The sequence below is a fragment of the Lepidochelys olivacea genome (assembly GCF_965140295.1).
Source record: "Lepidochelys olivacea isolate rLepOli2 genome assembly, chromosome: 10".
Lineage (NCBI taxonomy): Eukaryota > Metazoa > Chordata > Testudines > Cheloniidae > Lepidochelys > Lepidochelys olivacea.
Window position 1 is genome coordinate 69,592,750 of NC_140420.1, and position 25,958 is coordinate 69,618,707.

The window sequence follows — 25,958 nt, forward strand, 5'->3', positions numbered from 1 at the left end:
TCTGATGTGCTCTTCAAAATTTGATTGCATCAGGACTGGCTGAACATATATTTCATTACTACTCCTAAACAAAATAAAGAAAGTTACAAGAAAAGCAAACTCTCTATATCAATACTAAGAGAATCACTGATTATGAAGATTTAGCTTTCAGCAAATGTCTTTGCATACACTGCACCATGAATAGCTGTTACTTTGAAACAGTAATTACTACTTACAGCCACGCTCAACATTCACATAAAACAGATTAGCAAAAAACTGTTTTAAGTATCAAAGATCCTAGCTGCTGAAAATAAGGCACTTCAGGAACTCCGGTTCATCTCATACCGGTAGAGCAAATTACATACAATGACCACTCAAAAAGAAAAGGAGTACTTGTGGCACCTTAGAGACTAACAAATTTATTTGAGCATAAGCTTTCGTGAGCAACAGCTCACTTCATTGGATGCATTCAGTGGAAAATACAGTGGGGAGATTTATATATAGAGAGAACATGAAACAATGGGTGTTACCATACACATCATAACCAAAGTGATCACTTAAGGTGAAGTGAGCTGTAGCTCACGAAAGCTTATGCTCAAATAAATTTGTTAGTCTCTAAGGTGCCACAGGTACTCCTTTTCTTTTTGCGAATACAGACTAACACAGCTGCTACTCTTAAAAATGACCACTCAGAGGATATAAGTGGTAAGCAAAATCACTTTCTGTACAAAATGTATTCACATCAAGCTGCATTGAACAAAATGAAGTGGTGGTTCCATAAAGTTTCACTGCTCTAGTCAAGCTGCTCTAGCATATCAAGACAGAGAAAAATCTATTGAAAGATGTGTAAGTATTAGGAATATCAGCATAATAACACACACACTCAGTTTTATTGAATACTAAGAGAAATCACATTTTGTTTACACCAGAGATTTAAAAAAAGCAGAGCATGAACAAAAAAAAGTGTTTCATGAAAACGTTAGAATTCCAGAAGCTACAGGCTGTTACACAGAGCTATTGGTTTTACATAGTACCACTTCTTTATACTGAAGCATCTGACATACCTGTTGCATTGCATAGGAAACCAAATGCCCCAGTCCAACTATACAATCTCAGAGTTCTTTCCCAGTTTATACATACTCAGTTCAAAGTAGTGAAATAAAAATCACAAGATGTGTTTCAGATGTCTATTATAACATCGTTAATGTGTTTAAATTGTGTATATTTCTGGTTTCCAAGTTCTTCAGAAATAACTTTGCAGAGTTAGGGCCGTAAAATCTCAAAAACTTAAATCACGTTTTTCCAAGTCAGCTTGCCTTGTCCCACTGGTGGGACATTTTATGAGAAAAAGCTAATAAAGACAAGGCCAAAGAGCCTACAGTGAACTTGTCAAAGCAGTGTGGGAGAATTAATCTTAAAGCAAAACCAGGAAATGTTTAGTTCCCAGAAATTGCAAGAAACATCGCTGTTTATCATCTGACTGAAGCCATAGTACCAATAGCAACACACCTCTATTTTCCAAAACTGAAGTACAGTATTAGTCCTGATGAAGCCATAACATTGTGGCCCAAAGGTGAGTGCGCTACCGAGAGCGTCATCAGGACATGTTCAGAATTTAAGACTAAAGGGCACTGCTGTAACATTCTAAATTACTTTTACCCCCTTGACAGAGGAATGTTAAACTGCCAATCCACATTTATAAAGCTACAAATCATAGGAAAATAAGAGCTTTGTCACTAGAGCTGGATTCAGGCTGATTTCCCCAAAACAGGAAATAAAAATGAAAAATAATGTCTATTAGGTTAAACAAATAGCAAACAATCCTTGGAGTAGGCATGCTTATTTTGCAATAAAATGCGAAGACAGAGGTGGCTGGAACACTGGTATAAATTAAATAGTAATACAGGAAAAACAGGAACCAAAGTTTGTTTGTACAAGCAAAGACTAATTCTGAATAAATTTCAGACTCATAAATATGGACATTACATATGAGATTGTCTTATCCATCTCTGAAGGGACTTGTGTGAATATCTTTCTAGGGGAGGTCATGAGGAACGATGGAATGATAAAGGAAACTTGAGAGGTATAACTGAGGGACACCAGGGATGCAAAGGGGATGGTAGGGAGGAAAAAGATACCGGATATCAGAGACTGTCCGGGACATACTGTCCTACTGAAGTGTCAGGGGGCAGGGGAAGCTGAAGCAGAGAGGATGTGTTCTCACAATGTAAAATTTTGCTATTCGGTTTAGCTAACCGAAGGGGTACCTATCTAGATTAGTTTAGGATTTTAAGGATAAGATCAAGTATGTTTTGAATATCATTTATAAAATGTAAAGCAGAGTAGCACAACTCCAAAAGCTGTCTCGGATCCTGTGTCTGAAAACCGTTCTAGCTTTGCAAGATGACAATCTGCAAAGTAAATTCAAACATTTACAAAATTATTCAAGTAATTGCTGGGAGAATTGTTATAGCTTTAGTTTATTTTGAGCCTCAGTGAATTGATTATTCTATCTACGCTACAATGTAAGCCAGGATTTGAACTCTGGATCAAGCCTAACCCCTCTTCTGTCTACACACAAATCATGCTGATCCAAGGTCTCAGAAACCCTGGGGGTGGGAGTATATCTACACTGCAATAGAACACCTGCGGCTGGCCTGTGTCAGCTGACTTGGCCTCAAGCTGCAGGGCTATAAACTTGCAAAGTAGATATTTAGGCTCAAGCTAGAACCCTGATTTTTGGCCCTTGCAAGGGTGGAGAGTCTCAGTCTGGGCTGCAGTCCAAATGTCTACACTGCTATTTTTAGCCCAGCAGCCACAGTCAGCTAATCTAAGCTCTCAAACTCAATGCTGCAGGTTTTTTAAAATCACAGTGTAGACATCCCATAAAGGTATGATTACACTGCAGTTAGACCACTTGCAGCTGGCACATGTCAACTGAGTCAGTCTTGTGGGACTTGGGCTGCAGGGCTATAAAACTGCACTGCAGACGTTCGAGCTCAGGCTGGAGCCCAAGCTCCGAGAGCCTATGAGGAGGGAGGGTCCCACCCCGAACGTCTACACTGCAATTTTACAATCCACTGCCCAAACCCTGCAGGCCTGAAGCAGCTGACATGGGCCAGATATGGCTGTTTAATTGCAGCATACACATACTCTCCTGAAGCAGTCAGGGTCTCGCTTATTTTAAACAGTTATTTAAACCTAGAGGAAAGAGGCAGTTATAAAAGCTGTTTTAATACAAGTTCTCAAAAGATACCTGTCGCAGAGAATTTTGACGGCAAGAACAGAAACTAAGAGCAATTGCTGCATAAACAGTACAGTGTAAAATTTGAAAGTCAGTTTATAGAATTGCAGTTGTACAACTAGCAGAATGGAGTCCTGGTCCCTCACTGGGGCTCCTCGGTGCTACTCCAATACAAATTATATAATTTAAGATAGCAATTCAAGCCCTGGGGATGTGGTTAACTTCCGGGGTTATCGCTATTACCACTCACAATAGCGTGCTGTGTTGCTTCCATGTGGAGTTGTGCGCCATGTCTAATTTAAGTGTACAGAATATACAATATTCTCACTGTGATCACATGCTACATGGGGCACTCAGCTGAAAGTTACTGCCTTGCCAACTGTAGAGAGGATATGTAGGGACACATTTTCAGTAGAGTGAGAAATATAAGTATTCAGTTCCCTGTGGCAAGAATCACTTTTCCATGCACAATGCACTTAAATTTATCCATTGACTCAGAGGGTGCTCCTCTGTTTTTGTATTTGGCCATCCAGTAACTTATGCGGTACATTTTAAATGCCTGTTCTCCAATGATTGTAAGAAGTGAGCGTAACCATAGGACAAAAGTACTGATTTTGCATGCCGGCTAAGGAAGTCTAGTGCTCTATGTAGTTTGAAAGGTTGTCTTTCACCAACAGAAGTTGGTCCAATAAAATATATTACCTCACCCACCTTGTCTCGTGCAGTTTAGTTCGCCAGAACCCCATCTGCACAAGTGAAGTTTAATTATTCATTGCCCATAACACAAGCTGTCAACTTGCACTTGGGCACTGACTGATTGGCACATCCAAAGTCACACTGGAAATGAAAGTTGGCATTTTCGATATCTACAAGGAAACTGAGGAAGGAGGCCAACCACCACACATTAGGCAGGGAGCACAAAGCTGAATATGTATATAGTCTCCCTGAAGTATAGCTTGGGGATCATTTACAAGAAATACTCAGGCAGGTCAGATTTCATTATCAGCCTCAGGTTTCAATCTTGTCCATCCAGGTTTCAATCTTGTCCAGCCTCAGGTTTCAATCTTGTCCATGTCAAATCAGCACCTTGTCTCAGAGGGAGGGGTGTTTATTTCACTATACTGAATCTACAACAGTTTGTGTTTATGTAGTGACTTGCCTTTTGAAGGTTCCCAAAACACACCACTCTGCTAAAATATGGGCACTGCTGGGGCAGCTAACTGAAATCATACAACAGTGGTGTAGGAAAGCCCATTTAGCCAAGGACACTAAGGCTATGGGCTGGTCTTCACTACCTGGAAGATCCATGCTGCTGAAGTTGATGCAACAGCTGTCGATTTAGCTGGTCTAGTGAAGACCTGCTAAATTGACAGCAGAGCGCTCTCTAGTACAGTGGTCTCCAAAGTGGGGTGCGCGCACCGCAGGGGATGCGCAAGACCATCCCTGGGGGCGCGCGGCAGGAGGAGCGCCACCGAAGGAGCACCGCCAGCAGCGCTCCTGGACCTCTGATTCTTCGGGCAGCACGCCAGCGGCAACTGGGCTCTTCCCCGCTCCATCTTCAGCGGCACGCCGGCAGTAGCTGCTCTTTTTTTTTTTTTTTGCTTCCCTAGAGCCGGCCCTGGGGGTGCGCGATCCACAAAGTTAGGAGACCACTGCTCTAGTCGACCCCAGTACTCCAGCTCTCTGAGAAGAGTAAGGGAAATCAATCAGAGAGCGTCTCCCATCAACGCAGCGCAGACACCAGGGTAAGTCGACCTAAGCTACGTCGACTCCAGCTACATTATTCACATAGCTGGAGTAGCATAACTTAAGTCGACTTACCCCAGTAGTGAACCCCAGCTATGCCACTGTAACACTGTAGTGCAAATACTACAACACCAGAAGGGGTTTTTTTGTTGCAGTAGTAAATCCACCTCCTTGAGAGGCAGCAACTAGGTCAATGGAATAATTCTTCCATCGATCTAATGTGCCTATACTAGGGTTTAGGTTGGCTTAACTACATTTCTCAGATGCGTGAGTTTTTCATGCTCCTGAATGCCGTAACTAGGTCAACGTAATTTTTAGGTGTACATCAGACCTCAGACAAATCCTCCAGTCTTCGGAAGAGGCCCAGGGCACTGTGTGTTTTTAAAGATCAGCATGGAACAGACACATTTTTAACATCTCTTCCTAAAGCCCATATAGAATAAACTGCATGGATTTCAATTTCGCAACCTCAAAAGGATGAAAGACAGAGTTGACTGTCAGGACTTGAATAAAAGTCTACATACCAAATCTAGTGCTTTAGTCACTAAATCAACCTTTCTATCCAGAACACAATATAAGTACTCAGTTTGGGTACAAAAAGTTGTCAACCACCTTTTTTGGACAACCAAATTTAACACACGTGGTTTTTGGACAAGATTTAGGGCTTGTTGACACTATCGCTTAAGTTGATGTAACTTACGTCATTCAGAGGTGTGAAAAAGCCACCCTCAAGTGATACAAGTTACATAGACTTAAAGTGGTGTCTACACCATGCAATGTTGCCGGGAGACACTCTCCCGCCGACAGAGCTTCCACCTCTTGTTGAGATGGAGTAATGGCATCCAGCTGTGCCAATGAAGCACGATAGTGAAGACAAGCCCTCAGATATGCAACTCCAGGTTAATTGCTTTTCCCCCTCCCACCATCCCCCTACTCATTTACCATCCAGAATATTTAGATGAGCAAGTTAAGATCACAATGGTCTAAAAACAATTTTGCTGGATGCCACTGTTTCTCCTCTTAATACGATGGCACCTATGTACAGAGTTCTTTCCATAACACTACATAGAAAAAAATATATATGGCCATATGGCAAGAGGGAGCAGATAAAGGGGATGGAGGAAAAAGAAAATATGTGGAACTAACAATATGCATGCCAAATATCAACTCAGTCATTTTGCTTGCATGTTATATAATTCCTTCCCCTCTGTTTTGTGTGTTTAGACCAGTGGTGGGCAACCTGTAGCCCGCACGCGGCCCATCAGGGTAATCCACTAGCGGGCCACTAGACTGTTTGTTTACATTTGCACGGCTGCCTGCAGCTCCCAGTGGCCGCAGATCGCTGTTCCCGGCCAATGCGAGCTGCGGGAAGGAGCCTTCTGGTCAATTAAAGCTTACCAAAGCGTTTCAGTCAATTATTATGACAGGATAAACAGCATTCTAGGGTCTGGACAGTGAGAAATTAAACTGTCATCAAGGCTGAGTCAGGAACTCTCCAATATACGGGACAGACTGATATCACTTCTGGAATTTGTGGTTGTGCAATGAAGAACTGATGTAAATATTAGAAAGATATAGGGATAAATGGGCAACAGCAGCATGCAAGGACTGGTTTATGTACTATGCATACAAAACTGAGGCCATAGGTCACACTGTGACTTTGCAGAATGGCAAGCTAATTGCTGTAGTAAAATCAAACTAAACATTAGCCATGTCAGTTTGAAATCTCTAAAATGTAGTTTTGTAGACAATATGTACAAGTCACTCTTTCTGGCAAGTTAGAAAAGTATACTGAGCAATTCTACTTAGATATATAGGAAAAAAACATAGGGTGGAAGTATAGCAATGGAGAGAGAGAGAGAGCACACATGAAAATGAAGGAAGATACATTGTGATTAGTTAAGAGAACGGTGTGACATTAAGGATAATAAAAAGGATAGAACAGAAGCAAGTTATTTTTTAAAATGCAAAAGATAAGAAATTTAGTTGACTGTTAACAATATGGTACATAACACCTAGTTTTAAATCAAACTTACAATCTGTACTACACCTATGAAAAGGCTTCAATATTTGAAAGTTGGGCCAAACCACAAGAATTACTTAAATATAGTGAGATGAAAGCTTTCATCCTTTCTATTCTGACCTCTAAATCTTACTGGGAAACTGATTTGTTGTAAATTAGTTGACTGCTCATTTTTAGAAATAAAAGAGGGTCTTTGTAACATTAAACCGCAAAGCCCAAGCAAAGTGTGTTTTTAATAGAAGTCTGCTGTTTAAAAACAGTTGCTTATGTGCTCTGTAAAATAATTCATAATCCCCCTCTTTAAAATCCCTGCTGCTCTACTGAGGTGGACACAAGTCTCATTTTGGACTGTCATGTTTCATTTTGTGTTTCACCACCTCTTAATAGGGTTGCCAACTTTCTAACCACAGAATACTGAACACCCTTGCCCCACCCCTGCCCTGAGGCCCTGCCCCTTCTCTGAGGCCTCTCTCTCCATCGCTGGTCGCTCCCTCCCTCCACGCTCACTCACTCATTTTCACTGGGCTGGGCCAGTGGCTTGGAGAGCTGGAGGGGTGAGGGCTCCAGCGCGGGGCCAGAAATGAGAGGTTCAGGGTGTGGGAGGGGGCTCTGGACTGAGGCAGGGAGTTGGGGTGCAAAAGTGGGTGAGGGCTCTGGCTGGGAATGCAGGCTCTGCGGTTGGGCCAGGGATGGGGGAATTGTGGTACAAGAAGGGGCTCCAGGCCAGGGCTGAGGGTTTCAGAGTGTGTGAGGGGGCTCTGGACTGGAGCAGGGGGTTGCGGTGCAGGAGGGAATGAGGGCTCTAGCTGCATGTGTAGGCTCTGGGGTGGGGCCAAGGATGAGGAGTTTGGGGTGCAGAAGGGGGCTCTGGGCTGGGGGCTGAGGTGCAGGAGTGTGTGAGGGGTGCAGGCTGTGGGGGGTGCTTACCTCAGGCGGCTCCCAGGAATCGGCTGGCATGTCCCTCAGGTTCCTAGGCAGAGACATGGCCAGGAGGCTTTGCACGCAACCCCTGCTTGCAGGTGCAGCTCCCAGTGGCCGCAGTTCCTGACCAATGGGAGCTGCAAAGCCAGCGTTCAGGGCAGGGGCAGTGCATGGAGCCCCCATGACCGCGCCTACGCATAGGGACCAGAAGAATATGTTATTTCCCGGGAGCCACACAGACCTGGGTAGGGAGCCTGCCAGCCCTATGCCAACCGGACTTTTAACAGCCCGGTCAGTGGTGCTGACTGGAGTCACCAGGTTCCCTTTTTGACCGGGTGTTCCGGTCAAAAACTGGACACCTGGAAACCCTAACTCTTAATAAAGTGGGATTTTTGATACTGTGTAGTGATTACATGACCACTTATCTTTGAATTTTACTCAGCCAAAGTTGTTGAACTGTTAATGGATTACCATAAATATAACTGCAAATCAACTTTATTCCAAGATTTAACACCAATATCCCACGGTATCATGCAATTATTGTTAGAACTATCCCAACATAAAAAGCCTAATACACTTCTTCGAAAATTTTAATCATATAAACTCCCCTGCACTGACAACAAAAGCTACCTTGGTAAGCTGCTTACTTGAATTCGGGAAGCTAGACAAGAAAAACCACCTTCAACTTCTCATTTTGCATTCTCACCCTTTAACAGACATACCAATTTACCAAAAAGCTGCAGATCTCTTGTTAAGAAATGTTCACTGTATTGCCACACCTGTCCTCCTAAGCTGCTTTAAACAATGTTCTACTGGACAACAGAAGTACTACACCATTAAGGACAGGTTTCAGAGTAACAGCCGTGTTAGTCTGTATTCGCAAAAAGAAAAGGAGGACTTGTGGCACCTTAGAGACTAACCAATTTATTTGAGCATCGGATGAAGTGAGCTGTAGCTCACGAAAGCTCACGCCGAGCATGAGCATCTTTGCCAAAGTTAAGTGTAGTGCAGACACACATTTGTGGTTGAAAATAGTTATTAGTAAAAGAATTTCAGAAGTCCAATACAGCACATTCAAGTATGCTGGCAATAGCTAATTTTTGGCCTAAAAATTTGGCCTAATTTTTGGCTTTGAATTTGTATTTCTCTCTCCCCCCAACACCTCATGTGGCTACACAAATTAGCACTATGAATCACAGAAGGCACACCATAGCATTACTGTCTTAAAACATGGGCTACTTAAACTGTTTGGGTGGTTGTCAGAGCCCGCCAGGCCAGCCATGCTGTTCAGAGTTTGGTCCAGTAAACATGGTATTACTACATATTAGGCTATCCTTCAGGATGTGGTATTTGCCAGTGTTACGATACAAATGTGTCATGGCACAACATAAGATGGCTGACCAGGAATCACCCTGTGCACAGGAAGCCCAAACTATGAATGCAGAGACAAGTTCAGGTTCTGCAAATCTTGACAGGTTAACAGCAGAAGGGGTAACTTCTATGGATTTCCCATTTAAAAACTACTGTATGGGAAGTAAATATTCACCCTCTTATACCCCTCATCACCACCTTCTGGCAAATATGAAGCTTTAAATCCCTACAGCTTGTTTAGCATGTAAGGGCTTGTCGACACGAGCACTTTACAGTGCTACAACATTCTCGCCCAGGGGGATGGAAAAACACCCCCAAGCGCTGCAAGTTTCGGCACTGTAAAGCGCCAGTGTAGACTGTGCTCCCAGCGCTGGGAGCTAGTCCCATTGTGGAGGTGGTTTTTTTAGAGCACTGGGAGAGCTCAGCGCTTTAACATTGCTAGTGAAGACGCGCCTTTAAGTTCAAGGCTTCAGTTATTTGACAAAGAGCCTCAAGAAGTTGCCTGAAGCGGTCTTAAAGGGGTGGGGGAAGAAATTAGGTTTTAACTCATTTTGTTTCTTCATGATGAATAAAACCTTTTTTAGAAAGTTCTCTGTATGTAACATTAAAAATTCGTGTCTTGTTTACCCCATTTTACCTGAAAGATTATGAACAACTAGAGAACTAGGAGCATAATAAGAAAGTGAGACCTGATTGAGGGAGGGAAATGCTTTTCATTTAGACTGTATAAAGCATGGTTTTTGCTAATCCCTATTTAACTCAAAAGCCCCATAAACACAGTTGAAATAATAGATCACCTGCCCCCCACCCTTCAATTAAGGGTTGAGAGGTTACCACATATATCTGAGGGTATGTCTACGCTTTGAGTTGGAGGTATAAATTCCAGCTCAAGGAGACACACTCATGCTAGCTCAATAAGAACAGAATATAGCCTCAGCAGCACAAGGGGTTAGCTGCCTGAGTACTTACTAGGGTCTTGGATGGGTACATAGGGTGACTAGTCCCTCCCTCTGCTCATGCTGCTATACACTATTTTTAGCACACCAGGGGTATGTCTCCTTGAGCTGCGGTTTACCCCCTCAGTTCAAAGCCTCCACACACCCTCACACATCCAACAAAATCAGGGAAGGACTTAACGTTTCTGATATTTCTAAAGTAAAAAAAAAACAAGCAGGAAAAAAAACCCACGTTATGTTGAAGAAACTTTTCAAGGCTCTGTTATATACATCTTAATGCAGCTAAAATGAGCGAAAGCTATTTTTTATTGCTTTACAGGTCATATTATTGATTGATTATACTGTAACAAAGTTGTGTGAAAATAGTCAACCTCTTCCTCAGCAAAATTCCACACCATGGGAAGCCAAGGATATCTACTTGAAGTCCCTGTTCTTATGTATGAGCTCGGTACCTCCAGTATCCTATCCCTAATCCACCTGCTGGCAGCACAGCACCAACAACCAAAGCTGCCCCTTGGATCCCCATTTAGGCCCTGTCTTCACTAGGAAAATAGATGGTAGCTAACATGGTAAAAATTCTAGTATGGACAATGCAGTTTTTACAAACATATTAATACTACACCACTTTTCCTAGTTTGGACAACCTTAAAGCAGTATTCTCACCATGAAGGGAGTTCCATGGGAAATACAATACAGCCTCAAATTGTACTAACTTTCCCAAGTAGTTTACACAGGGCTGAAGGGGCAGGGGGGGGATGGGGGGGTCAGTGTGCTTCAGCTACACCCATGCTCAATGCAGGGCCATCCAATCACTACTCCATGGAGTGATTTCAGCAGGTAGGTGGGAGGAAGAATGGGTCCATGAGGTCACCGATGCCTTTGCCCTCTTTTCCATGAATGGATGAAGAAAGCATGATCTAGCCCTAAGTGTCTGTTAGGAGTTTAATCTTAAAGAGAATGTAAACTTCAGTTACATCAGATGTGTAAATTTCCATCTTGACGTAAGTAGTATGTACATGAATCTTCGAACACAGAAGACACACCCCTCAGTGTGTAGAAGACTTGTCACAGTGTAAGATAATGTTTTACTAGTATAAATTGCTGGAATAACTAGCAAATGTATTCAGATTGCTTATCTACAATTCTGAATACAGGCAAGACTACCTGCTGTATCTTGATACAGAAGTTCTCCAGCCATGCCAGCAAAGTTGTACGTTTATCCTTTAGGGCCAATCAGAATTATATACATGAGGTGAAAACTTGGAACAGGTCACTTCTGAAAGTTTAATGCATCAGGAAAATTACTGGTCCCTTCTTTACTAGCTAGGTAGATCATATAGAAGAAAAATTAAAGAATGGTTGCTTCAACCACTGACTGGTTTGAAATAAGTTAAACTGGAAAAGTCTGCTGAAAATGTCAGCTAAGTAAAAGCAGCATTCTGCATAATTAGTATCTAATATTACACAAATATGTATGATTTTGCTTGTGTACATTAAATATACATACATATAATATATGCTTAGTTTGCACAAATATAAGCCTGTCGTTTATTTTTTCTTTTTGCTTTCATTTGAAACATGAACTCTGGTCACTCAATTAAGGCCTAACTTCAGCTGAAAGATATTTGTGACACTTTGCACTTAAAGTCAACTTTTGTCTAAGTACTCCCTTTCTCCTCTAATTAAGGAGTAGCCATTTAAATAAGAGGCATCTGGCCCAAAGGCAGTTAGAATGGCCAGTAGAGCTACTGATGAGTATTAAAAATAATTCCATAGTTTGATGGTCATGCATTTTGTAATAATACTTACTAGTAGAGAAACACATTCCAAAAAAGTTTAGAAAGTGAATAAAATTATGCTATAATAAAATCAGAATATGTATTAAGTGTGTGTAAGCCTATAAAATACCAAACCAAGCCTGAGATGCCACTGTATTAGGATGTACTTAGACAAAAATGAAACCTATTTATAATCCAATTTTTTTTTAAAGAAAATTAACTAATGGAAAATTGAAAATGTGTGAAGTGTACTATGTTGACCATGTCTAACTATCTTGTGAAATGCTCTGCGTGGTCACTTGGAAGATCCTGGTTTGATTTTCATGTCTGTTCTTGTATTCCCCAAACTTCCAGGTACTGCCACATCTTAGCTATTTGTAATGCATCCATCAACTTGGTATCTAAGCATTAAAGTTAATCAATGTCAGAGAACATAACATAGTATTTCTTTGATCCCAAGGATCAGGTTGCATGAATACAACTGTGTGTGCATGCACACATGCATATACAGACTCTTTTGTGAAGGAAGGGGGGCAAATTAGGGAAGGCTTTTAAAAACAAACAAACAAAAAAAAAGGATGCCTTGCATTTGAACCAAATACCCAGACTTGGGCACTATCTGATCTCTCTGTCTAGGAATAAAAAAGGGATCACAGTAAACACTTTGCAATACTCAACAGAAACTCCTCTCCATAATACTAATTTATAGCATGTTCCAAGCCTGAAGACCCTTGGGACACTGAGAAAAGGTATTACTAAAAACTCATCCCTAAATATGAAAGCCGAAAGGAAAAAAAAAAAATGGTGCAGAAACTGAAGATAACCATCACCCCACTCCCAAACAACAAGTAACCACCACACTATGCTCAACACATAAGATTCAGGGTGATAGGGTATTGATTAGTTTTGAAGGAAGCCCCATCTTCAGCTGGAAGGACAGCGGCTGCAACAAACACAAGAAGAATTAATTTCCTCCCTGGCCCCCTTTTGTTTTGTTTTTTAAAATCAGAGCTCTGATGGTCCTTGATATTCCAGGAAGTTGTATTAAGAGAAGGGGGGGTCGGGGGAGGACTTAGAATACATTAAATCTAGCTTTTAAACCTCTTTGCATACACTGTTCCTAATACACCAAAATCTATACAAAGTGTTCTTCTCCTTTTTAAAGTACAACACAAAAAATAAATAGCATCAATCTTAAGTGATATAATCATGGACATGACTTAAAACAAAGGCAGATGACTTTAAACAAATGTTATCATTGTATAATCTAGTAGCAACTGTCACATTCAGTTAATTCAAGTCTCATCAGAGCCAGAGAAGTTAGAGTTAAAAATAAAGCTCTTTTGGAGTTACACAACATTATAGAAAACAGCAGCATGATCCTCAATTTTTTTACAATTAACACAACTAGGTAAGATATTGTTGTACAACTTCACTTTTTCCAAATAAAAATACCAAACTTTAAACTAGCAATAAATGATAAAAGAAACTCAATCAAGTTTGCATCTCTCAACAGCTTATTTCCTGCCCAAAGAGCCCTTTTGTTCTGCTTCCCCGCATACATTTTAATATTCTGCCAGCACTGGAAAACAAAACAATCATGAAATTTGGCACACACATAAGCATAAGTGCCTTAAAGGGTAAAATGAAGAAATACAACAAGATTAAAACAAACAAACAAAAAATCCTACCAAGAAAATCTGCACAATTTTCTGTTTGCTTCACCCCAGATTAACTTCACTGGAAGCTGTACTCCTGAGCAACCTAACCTGAACAGAAAGCCCCACCTTCTTCAATTCTAGTGGCTGAAATGGAAAAAACTCCACCCTTTCAGTAAAACTAGTATCTCTCATTGGTAAAACTTAATATCCATTATTTAAAGAACTTTTCCTTGCTAGCAGGTTAGGTTAAGCTGGTTAAAACACCCTGGACTAGCTGGTTTCTTAAAGAAACAGCACACAAGTCTTCAGTTGTGCCAAACTACAGCATTTTATTACATTATTTTGACCAGCTTCATACCAATTAACATTACATAAAACTGAACAGTGAAAGCCTAGACTTTGCCACTCCAAATCTTGAACATAGCACTCAAAACCATATGGATTCATAGGGTTTTACCTAGAAATATAAAAGTGATGTTAAAGAATACATACTTTTGACATATCTGATCAGTCTATTATTAAAGAACTAGATGTACTGTAAAACTTCATGAAGTGAAATTGAAAGAATTCTACCTATATAAAGCTTTGCTACTTGCTTTTTAATATAGGATAAAATTTAATTCAAGCTTCAGGAACAAATTCACTATTTAAAAATCACAGAATAAACTAACTGAAAAATTAGGCACACTATATGTAACTTTCAAGGTATGATTTAGTAATCTAAACTTGAAAATATGAATAGTCAGTCACTTGTTTCAACCTGCTTTCTTCTGCTAATTTAAGACATGACTCAGCAAAAGTGTTTCCATAGTGTGGAAGCCAATATCTAGATCTTACCAGGGTCTATGTATGTTTCTGTGTCAGACAGTCCGTGGTTTTTATTTTTTGCTGATCCAATCTTTAACAGTATTTTAAAACTATTTTTTAAAAAATTCTAATTAGATCTGATAATTAGATTATGACTAAATATTCCATTAATCTGATCTTTATACATCATAACTGTATAATACAAAATACTGTCAGTTTGTATCATCAAGATCTTAGGCATCATTGCAAAAAAAAAAAAAAAAAAATCTGAACAGTTCTCTCCCCATCAGCCAAAAAAGTCTACCTAACTGACAAGCCTGACATTCAGGGGGAAAAAATTACACAGAATAAAGAGGCATCTCACATCATGTCTCACAAATGCACAGATCACTTCAGGAAGACCTCTCCCTGACTCAACCCAGAAAATGTTGTAATCTGGAGACTGACAGATGAACAGGATACCTCCCCCTCTTAGTGCCACCACAGTTTGCCCAGTTAGTATTGTATTACATGCAAAATTTTCATGGGTTTAATATTTCATCAGTTTCAAACTATATCCAGGATGGTACAAGCTGTGAATTATCTGCACATTTGTACTTTTTGTCGTGGTTTTTTTTTTGTTTGTTTGTGTGTGTGTGGGGGGGGGGGTAATTTTGGTTTTTTAATACAACGGAAAAGTTAGAGGGAGGGAGAGAGGAGAAGGAAACAGATCTCCAGGGAGAACAGCCAATTCCCAGCCCTCTTTCACCCCTCTTTCCTCAAGACTCCATTGCAGCAGCTTTCCTTCTGAAATAATTAAGGTCTAGGCTATACTGCAAAATGGATGCCAATTTCAACAGTGTTGAGGGATAACTGTTTTAAATAGGGTCTCCAAGATTGTATTTGTAGAGCAATGGGCCCCTCTAAACTATTTTGCTATTATAGATTAAAAGTCCAAGATAAGTTAGTCATAGAAAAATACTATATTACCCCCCACATTCGAGGGGAATATTTACAGCAAAGTACTAGGCTGCATTTTAATGCATGCACCACTTTCTAAAAAAAAAAGCTTCTTTAAAAAAAAACCACTATAAAAGGGCTAACTTTAAGAAGGCTCTACATCTGCACAATGTATTATAGTGTCTCATATACTAACTGAAAAAGTCAATTCAGAGGCCTAATCGCAAGATGCTTTGTGAGAATTCGGTACTTTGAACGCACAGAACATTAAGAATAAAGTTACTCAGATCCTCTTCATACAGTTTCACAGCTGTATTGCAAAAGACAGCATTAAATCATAAAAGTGCAACTCAATCTAAGCAATCGATGGCAAGAACATAGTTTAGGCAAATAAAGCAACATGACTAAGAATTGTAAAGGGTCACGATACCCAGGACAAACTTCTAACTTTCAGTTTGGAGTTCATGAAGTTGCACGTCTGTGAGAAAAATAGCTGCAGTCACAAAAATCTTACGATCAAAATCACCCTACTCTGGAAAGGCAACATCTTCTGCCCTAAAAACAAGTTTTGTCGCTTACACAATATAAGGTTGCATATATTTACATAGTACCTTTCCTCCTGAAGAATCCCAGAGTGCTTTAAAAATCCATACCTATCCATCACCACAGAAATGCAGCCACCACCAGGCAATCTGCAACATCCAAACAAATAGCACACTGCATAGCAGCAAAAGGGGAGAAAATTTTGTCCAGGGATACCCTACTTTTATTAAGTGGGCCAGGGAATAGTCTGCTGCCCTTGTGAAGTAAACCAACACCCCCCCAAAATCAGAGAAGTGAGATAAGGACACAACTGGCTTGGATTCTTATCTATTACATATCAAAGTTCATGTGTGAATACAGCTGAATTTAGGGATTAGACATCCAGGTTAGAATTTTGTTGCTCAAATCCCTGTCCAGCCTCAAAGACAACCACAATCAGGACTGTTGAAAATGAGCATGAAGGACACCAATTTCATAGGTTTAATTTCTGCACACATCCTATATTCGTCTGGATCAGAGTCTGAAGAAATTCACTGTATTTCAAACTCAGAAGGGAAGTTAAGCCTCTGCTGCTCTTTAACATCGTCAGAGACAGCAGAAACTGGTGTGATCATCATAGTTGCAAACCTTAATTAGGGAAGCTCTGAGCATGAGCAGCCTTGAAGACAAATTCAAATTTTAGCTGCTACTGTAACTTGCTCTGGGGACAGGAGTAAGAAAAGAAGGTGCCTAAGTCTCATTTGATTATTTTAATTGTAGAAAACCCAGAAGTCTATTTCTGCTGCAATATTAAGATACATAAAAGATATAGCAAATTAGTGAGACTAGATAGCTCAGGAAAAGAAGAACTGAGCCGGTTACATTTAAGTCTCCAGTTCAAACAGAACAGAATGGTAGTGATCAAAAGCTTTCATCTGATGGCTGTTCGGTGATCTATGTAAAAACATGTCAGTCACAGTCCAGGTCCCTATGGACATGTGTGAATCACAAAAGCCTGCCAAAAATTGGTACCATTTGTGAAGGACTCTTAGGAAACACATAACACTTACCTCTAGGTTTCTACAGGTTAATAAATGGCAAAGCAATGTAGGGAACTACAGCCTTCATGTGCTGTACCTGCACTGTGGAAAAAGGTCCTCAGCCTCCAGGGCTGTCAATATGCCAGTACTCTTATGGGGTTCATTCTTGGGTGTGTTTTTTTTAAGAAATGCAGCTCTAACTTTTAACCTGTTTTCCACTGTTAACTATTACCATAACTTAAAATTAAAAGGCAGATATTTAACTTTCCCACCCCAGGCAAATTTCAAAATTTATGAATATTTACACAAACAGTAATTATGCTTTTGAAGTTACTATATACAAAAAGTTTACTATTCTTTATCATTTTGAAAATAGTATATCTATTGATCACCAGATTATCTCTGAATACTTTAAATTATTCTATTAAAATAGCCATTCTCTCAACAGATGACTTACTTGTACTACTAGTGAAATAACTACATGAACATACAAATAATTGTTTCAAAAGTATATTCCAAACACTATTCTGTTCACTTTCTTATACCATGGTGATGGGCATGATATCTGGGCATCATCCTCAAAAGAGAGAGTCATTTACATCACTGATGTATTCTATTTATACCTGCTCCTCCATGAGTTAGTTGCATGAGATTCCATTTTTCAGATATGCTAGTAGGTTATGAGAAGCTGTGTGGAAAGATCAAAGAATGGAGATTTGCATTTTCAGCTGAAAGTTTTGAAGTTAGTGTTCATCCTTTGATCCTGTGGGTGTGAATTCCACCACCAAGAACAAACTCTTCCCTGTGCAGATGAGCTTCTCCTTAGTGATATACAATTCCATTATTCAAAAGGAGCAAAACCGTCAATGGCAGTCAAGTGCCTGAATGGTTAAGCAGTATTTCAGGTATTCTAGGGTAAACCCAGAGGATTAGGACCAAGACCTTGAAGCTGACTATGTGTTCAACAGGAAGCTAGCAGAATGAGCAGTATATAGATGTGCTCTTGGTAAACATCGCAGTCTAGTGCTTTTCTTGATGCTTTCAACCCAAGATATACTGCAATGCTACAATCAAGTCTGGAAATAACAAAAGTGCACATGACCAAGTCCAGCCCTTAGATGCCTGGCTAACCATAGAAGGTCAAACGGGTTTTTGTGACTGATGGTATAGGAAAGTCTGACAAAATATCCTGAAAGACCCTATACATTAAATACCCTGAAGTCTCCAATAGTCCCAAATTGTCAGTGTGACAGAAAGCACCTTACAGTGCTTCCTTCTGCCTAGGAGCATAAAACAGGACAGAGTAGCTTCAGACAGTTCCAAACCCAGATGCTGGGATACCTGGGTGACAGAGAGATTTCACCAAGTATAAACAGTTGAGTATTGGCTACATCTTTCTGACAACTGTAGCTTCAAGAAGTCTCAATCACTCCCAAGGGTTATGATATTCAATAGGACCAGGAAAGAGTAGTGACTATTATAGAACTATATAGGTGAAAGCTCTGGTGGTAGACATCATACATCATGCCTTTTGGCTACAGCCCCTGTGGAAGGATCCAGAGCATTCCCTTGACATCAGCCATCTTGCTCAGGTGCAACAGCAGTATCCTACAGTATGGTTGAGCATGCTGAATTCAATGGCCTAAGAATATGTATGTACAGTATCAATGTATGCCCTTTTCTCTAAACTGAAATAAGCATGTCCCGTAAGCCTATATAGAACAAGCCAAAATTTGTTCAACACCTGACTCAGAAAGGCTACTCAAGATCCAGGTGCATAACTTTATCCCAATTAGCTGCCAAGTGTACTTACGATTCTTTAAAAGAGAAGTGATTAATATAGTTGCTACACAAAAGCACACATTTTCACAGGAACAGGAGGTATCCTAATCAGTAACCATAGTAACTTCTCAGTAGCTTGTGTTAATATTTCTGTCCTCTACTGATAACTTTAAAAAGAGTGGTAAGTTATTTGTTTGGGGTTTTGTGGAGACAGTTTGAGTTTAAGGTAATCAGATGTTGAATTTATAAACACCGTAAGTTCTTACATTTTCTAATATACACCACTTGAGTTATGAGAGCAAAACTATGACAAACTAGAAGCCACTTTCCATATGTATAATATACCAAACTAATTGCTTATGAAGACAAAAAAATAATACAAAAGGGACCTGAAGACATAAATACATGCAGGAAATAGTTTGGGATTTCTTTTAAAAAAAAGTAATGAAAGTTGGAGGAAAGAAAAAAATCACAACTATTCAGTGGTGAAGGCGACACCTGAAAAGCAGTCACACCAAAAGTGATAGAGGAGCAGTAGTGAATATCAAATCAGATAAGCTTGCAGTGATATACAGCAAATGAACAAAAACACTATACACATACCACACAATGATACTTTGGGCAGAACAAAAAGGTATATTATGGACTAGATCAGGGGTTCTCAAACTGTGGGTCGGGACCCCAAAGTGGGTCAGGAGCCCATTTTAATGGGATCACCAGGGTTGACTTAAGACCTGCTGGGGCCCAGGGCCAAAACCGAAGCCTAAGCTCCACTGCCAGTGGCCAAAGCCCAAGCCCTGTGTGGCAGGGCTCAGGTTACAAGGCCCCTGTCTGGGGCTGAAGCCCATTGGTTTCAGCTTTGGCTCCCTGCCAGGGGCGGCGGGGCTCAGGCTTTGGCCCAACACCCCTCCCATCCACCCACCCAGGGCAGCAGGGCTCAGGCTTTGGCCCACGCCCCTCCCCCACTCCTCTCCCACCCAGGGCAGCAGGGCTCAGGCAGGCTTAGGCTTCTCCCCCTTCCCAGGATCGTGTAGTAATTTTTGTAGTCAGAAGGGGGTTGCAGTGCAATGAAGTTTGAGAACCCCTGGACTAGATAGAAGGGGACCATCCCCTTCTATAGGACACATTGGAGACCATTTCTAGTGCAAAATACATTTCTATGTACCTCAATACCAGAAAGATATCAATAGATTAGAGAGAATTCAAAGAGCAGCAATAAAAATCATTAAGAAGCCTGAAGAAAATGGTTAAGAAATTAAAGAAAGTTTAGGACTAGATACATATAACTCTGCTAATCATCTAAGGGAATGAGATTATGATTAACCATCTACAATTCAAAGAGAGTGTAAACACACCAAGAAAGGAATTATTTAAGGTTGAAGCAGAAGGATATCACAAGGAATAACTGGATGAAATGGAGAGGACTGAACTTCAGTTTTAAAGGTCAAGGCTACAAAGTTAGGGATATATAATACCCTCAATACACTAAATGTTAATAGAAGTTTGACAATAATTGAAAGTAGATTATATACCCGCAGCAGAATAGAAAAAAACCCACCAACTAATTTCTCTACCCACTCCCCCCAAGCCTTTTGGGCACGGATTTCAGTCACAGAACAAGTGCAGACAAAGAGTTAGGGAAAGCAGTGCAACCGTGCGAGACATACCTAGTAGTACACGTTTATAAACCCTGGGAAAAAGAGGTGCAGCCGCTTCTGCCACAACCATTCCTGGTGAGTATCTGCCACTACATAAATACATTTGCTGCACACTTGTGTAAAAAAAGATCAGTGAGAAGTCATTCTTTCAGAGTTAACAACCCACTGAGACAAAAGGGGATGCTCACACCACTCAAACCTAGCATTTCAGGCTTTTCAGAGACTGGAAAGAGAGCACTGCATCAAGGTTACATTTGGAAGGTTATTTTCACAATTGTAAGGACTAGAAAAAATGCAATATTTTAAAATGAAATCCTAAGTCAATCATACACACTGGTTCGACTAGGAGCTTAGTACCACAATTTAGATTGTTCAGGAAGCAAAATTCATCCACATGCTCCCAAACAGCCAGGTGTTCTGAATTGAAGCCATCCTAGTAATCAATATTTATATTATAGTACTGTCCTAAGGCCCTAACACCCCCCCCCCGCCCTCAATGGAGTGCTGGTTGCTGTATAAAAACCACAGGCATACAAACTCAATCCTTACCCTTACAACAGAAGCAGCAGTCCCCCTGTGTTTACATGGCAGTAGAGCTGGTTGAAAAAACAATTTATGAAAATTCTCTCAAAATAATTTTGGATTGGTTAAATAAGTCAAGACACTCTATTCTGGCCACCTCCATATAGCACCTTTTCTTCAGAAAGATCACATAACACTCTACAAAACAGACGAATCACATCACCTCTGAAATTCAGCCATCCCTACGGTAGAAGCCAACATACCTGCAAACAAGTTTAGTAACAACAAGGGAAGGGGAACTGTCACTGAAGGACACAAGTAGAAATTCTACCCTAAAAGTGGCAATTCTTCAACAAAAAAACTTCAAAAACAGACTAACATGAAACTTCAGAACTGGAATTAATTTGCAAACTGGACACCATCACATTAGGTCTGAATAAAGACTGGGAGTGGTTGGGTCATTACAAAACCTAAACCTAATTTTCCCCCTAGTGTTACTCACACCTTCTTGTCAACTGTTTGAAATGGGCCTCTCTCATTACCACTACAAAATTTATTATTTTTCCTCCGTTGGTATCCTGCTCTTAATGGAATTGTCTTGTTAGACTGACCTCACACTGGGTAAGGCAACTCCCATCTTTTCATGTATTTATACCTGCTCCTGTATTTTCCACTCTATGCACCTGATGAAGTGGGTTCTAGCCCACAAAAGCTTATGCCCATATAAATTTGTTCATCCCTAAGGTGCCACAAGGACTCCTCGTTGTTTTTACCCTTATAAAGTTGCCCTTGGGCTTTCATGCTATTAGTGTTGGGGGTTATGGGGGGGGGGAAGAGAAGAAACAACTCAAAAAAGGGAGAAACCACCAATTAAATACAACAGACAGTGTGGAACTCAATTTTGATTCCTTCAACCCTCTGTATCTGACAGGCTGAGTCCAAGCCCCATATATTCCCCCCCCCCCCCGTGCCCCACAAATTACAGGAAGTCCTAGAGATTGAGACACACAGCCAGGTGCTCCTTCCTGGACGCTCACCTGACTCATCCACACAAACACCCAAGGACTGGGGTGGGGGCAACAGCAGCTTCCTTGGGTGAGACTCACTTCCTATGTTTGTGTGTGGGAGGGGTGCGCCCCACCGGCCCCGTACTCCCCTAGGGGGGGGGCACCCCCTCGCCTCCCTTTACTCGTCCCGAGGTCCCCTTGCGGTGGGGCCCCCCTCCTGGCCCCACTCCTCTCTCCAGGGCCCCGCTGCGGCCAGGGCGCCCCCCTCACGCCGGGGCCGCTAGTCCCTTTACGCCCGGGGCTGGGGAGGGGGGAGAGCAGCTTGCCCCCCATCACCATGCTGGGGAGCCGCCCAGCGGGCCCCCGTAGCCTGGCACCCGCTCTTACCTGGCTCCGGGGCCCGCTGAAGCCCCCACCCCGCCTGGCCGCCGCCGCTGGCCCCGCTCGCTCGCTCTTTACGAAACTTTTTTTTTTTTTTCTGTTTCGTTGCCCTGAGAGTGACGCGGGCGGGCGCTGATTGGCGGAGCCGGGAGGGCGGGCGGGAGGGTAGCACCGGCTCCCGCAACTAATTATTACAGGGGACGGCGGCGACGTGAACCACAGAGCTGGACAGAGAGGGATTTAAAGGGACAGCGCCCCGGTGCGCCGCAGCCGCCTGAGCCAGCCGGGGTAGCACAAGAGGGGGGATGGGGTGCAGCGCAGAGGGGGGTGGGCAGTAGGTGAGCTAAGGGCGGGAGCGTGGCAGAGGCTATGGGGAGTGGGGAGGCGAGCGGCAAGTGTGGGCTAGGAGATTGGGAAGGAGAGCGGGGATGTGGAAAGGGTGGCGGGGGTAGGGCTGATGGGTAGGAAGGAGAAAGGGGAGATGGAGGGAGGAGGGATAAGGAGGAAGAAGAAGGCAAGGGGCAAAGTGCCAAATAGGAAGCAGTTTTGTGGCAACTGTAACATGAATCATAACACGAGACAAGAATGTATTGTTAGGTCAGGGCAATGCCCCCCTTCTTCCACCCCCCACCCCCCATCCCCATGCATTAAATGTTCAGTAACTCCCCAGCCAGGGCACCAGTGCTCCCTCCTCTATATATTGCTCTGCAGAGCTCTGCCTCCAACAGTGACGATCTAAATGGGGAGAGCTAAAAACAAGCGATTCTATTTTAAAATGTGTCAGGGTCCTTACATATTGCAGAATCATACTCTTTAAAAGCTACCTTCAGAAGCTGCCTTGGTCCGGAATAAGGGATGGAACCACCTTCCAAATAAATTAGACTTGGCAGGTCTGTTTCTGTGGTTTGTGTCATTGTTTGTTACAAGTTTCCTGACGTATTATTTACCTCGGACCAGAGCTCCAAGACCTTTGTGTGGCTTCTTTCCATTCCAGGAATATTTCACGACTAAATCACTGTCGCAGGCTACCTTATATTCAAACAACTTTGCAGCTGAGTGCTCTGTGGAGAGGGAGGAGAATTCCTGTGGCATCCCCTTTGAAGTGAGCCTAATTAAAAGATTTTGCTCACTGAAACCAGCATGATCTGTTAGTATTTTTTCCTTTATTTATTTATTTTATTTGACTGATGCTACAAAGATTTTACAGTTTCATCTTTTCAGCTCTCCACTCTACCCACTCCTGTATAGGAAGATGTTTGGAGTTTATGGAGAAAACAAGAATGATTCTGGCTTACTAAACTGAGATAAATTTTACCGTGTAGCCTTTTTTATTGTTCTGTGGACACTAGAAGTATATAGTCATGTCAGTCAGTTAATCAAATACATCCATGGTCATTTGCTTTTAGTTTAGTTTAGCTACTTTATTTCCCCTATAAAAAGTCAACTCCAGATTTTGAATATCTTGTAGTTCTGTGCAATATGTCACACCAGTTTTATTTTCCCATGGAGAGCTGAGACAATATACCACATCTTATTTTTATATAGTGATTTTTATATAGCGTCTTCAGTTCACAGTATCACATAACCACACAGTCAGCTGTAAATTAAAGCATAAAGGAAGGTTTTAAAATGAGATTTAAAGAGCATGAATGACTCAATGGCTTGAAGGCAGATAGGAGAGGTGAGAATTCCAGATAGATGAAACAGCACAAGCAAAAAAGCAACCTCAGCTATGGAGAATTGAGGGGAAGAGGTCAAGATTGGAGGTACACACAGGATAATAGCTGGATGATGGGTCAGAGAAGTTAGGTAAAGTGAGCCCATGGGGAGTTTTTTTTAGGGAAAAAGAACAGTTTTGAAGTAGATTCAGAAACGGAGGGGAAGCCAGGGAAGGTGATCATGGATAGGACATGTTTCCAGTTCTTGGAGGGAAAGTTTAGCCAGATTGCTGCATTTTAGAATCTCTGAGTTTAGATCATAGGAATTTGGGAACACCATGAAGAGAGGATTGCAACGGGACATAGATCAAGATTTCACAAGAGATAAAATCAAGATATGGATGATCCAGTAATAGACTTATAGACAGAGAAGATTCAAAAAGTGAAAAAGGTTCAGCATGAAGATCATTTATGAATGATAATTTCTAGGTTTCTGGCCATGGTATCTGAAACCATGTCTATACTAGAAAGTTTTATTGGTAAAATGTCTGCTGGCAAGCGTCTGCCAAAAATAGCTGTAGAGCACATTCACATTTGTTGACTTTTGCTAGTGCAGTGCTACCTCACAGTGCCAGGTTGTACTGGCAAAAGATATGTGGTATTGTGGGTTGCCATCACCGTGTCCCCTGAACAACTATCTGGCACACTACTTTGTGGGAAAATTTTGTAGTGTATTGTGGGATACTGGCACACTTCTTAGGGAACTGTGGGAGTTTGGGTCAAGTTCCCACCATTTCTTCTGTTCCATCCTATAACCTTCTCTTTTTCAAACCGTTTTTAAAATTCCCATGTTTCTCTCTGGTCCATCCCATAGTCTACCCTCCTTCGTGTAGGTTTTCAATCTTTTCACCATCTCGCCATCAGAAATATGGATGCTGAACAGATTAGTGGAGCTCTTGTGTCTATTTCAGAGGCAGAATGACTGATTCTTTTGTATTTGCAGAACCACCACAGTGGCTGGCCATGCAGCAGGGAAAATGAGAATACTGAGGAGGAGTAGGTGATGCAGGCAGCAGTGAATGAAACTGGACAGCTGCTGTAAGTATTCACTGAAACCTGGAATGATGCAGAACTTTCGGGTATGGAAGGCCACATTCCTGAAGTTGTGTACCAAGTTTTCCCCCAACCATTCAGTGCATACACACCAAAATGAGAAATGCTTTGACAGAAGAGAAATGTGTCAGTTAAGGACTGATAGTGGAGCCAGAAACATGAGACAAAGACTCATGGACTTTCCTCCTTGAAGTATTCAGATTCAGGACATTATCATGTAGCTAGGAGCTGACAGAGCCAAGAAAGGCAGCAAAATGGAAAATAGAGAGAGAATAGGAGAAGCGCAGTTGTGTGTCATCTTCATAGATAGTATCTGCATTTGAAGCTAGCAGTGAATTGTCCCCAAGGGAGAAGTTATATGGAGAAGAGGCCCAAGGAGAGCATCTTACAGTAACGGAGGAGATAGAGGGTAGGTGTAAAATCTTGGTTCACTACAAATGGGAAAGCTTTGATAAAAGAAAGAAGATTCAAAGCAAGAGAGGAAACCCCAATTTTCTCACTGGAGGAACTAAAGAAGGATAGCACCATCCATAGTATAAAAAACTGCCCTGAAGTCAAGTAGGATGAGAAAAGAGATGGATCTGTGATCAGAGGAAAGAATAAATTGCTAAACACTGAGAGAAGTGCCCTCTATTCTCAATACTGAGAAAGGGTCAGAAATCAGCATCAGCGAATGCAAAAGGTCAACGGCTGAACTGAAACAGCTGGTGGAAAGAGAAATTTAGTTTCTCTAAAACATTGCTGAGGAGGAGCAAGAGACTGAAGATGAGATGGTAAATATCAAGTGAGTAGTTTGTATTTTTGTTTTATTATTTTTCCCAAGAGTGAGGTAAAGTAGCAAGTTTGATTT

General features: G+C 41.5%; 1 protein-coding gene across 2 annotated transcripts in view; it reads right to left on the reverse strand.

Annotated features, from left to right (window-relative positions):
* The window catches only part of ZFAND6 (zinc finger AN1-type containing 6), a 48,812-nt gene extending 26,352 nt beyond the window's left edge, over positions 1-22,460 (reverse strand). The window contains exon 1 of one of the 2 annotated variants that reach the window (XM_084640753.1): positions 22,344-22,460. The gene's annotated coding sequence lies outside the window, so the exon portion shown is untranslated. Of the gene's footprint in view, positions 1-13,709; positions 13,789-22,343 lie in introns of those variants that run through there. The other variant, XM_084640752.1, reaches the window with a different exon arrangement.
* Between the last annotated feature and the right edge of the window lie 3,498 nt (positions 22,461-25,958).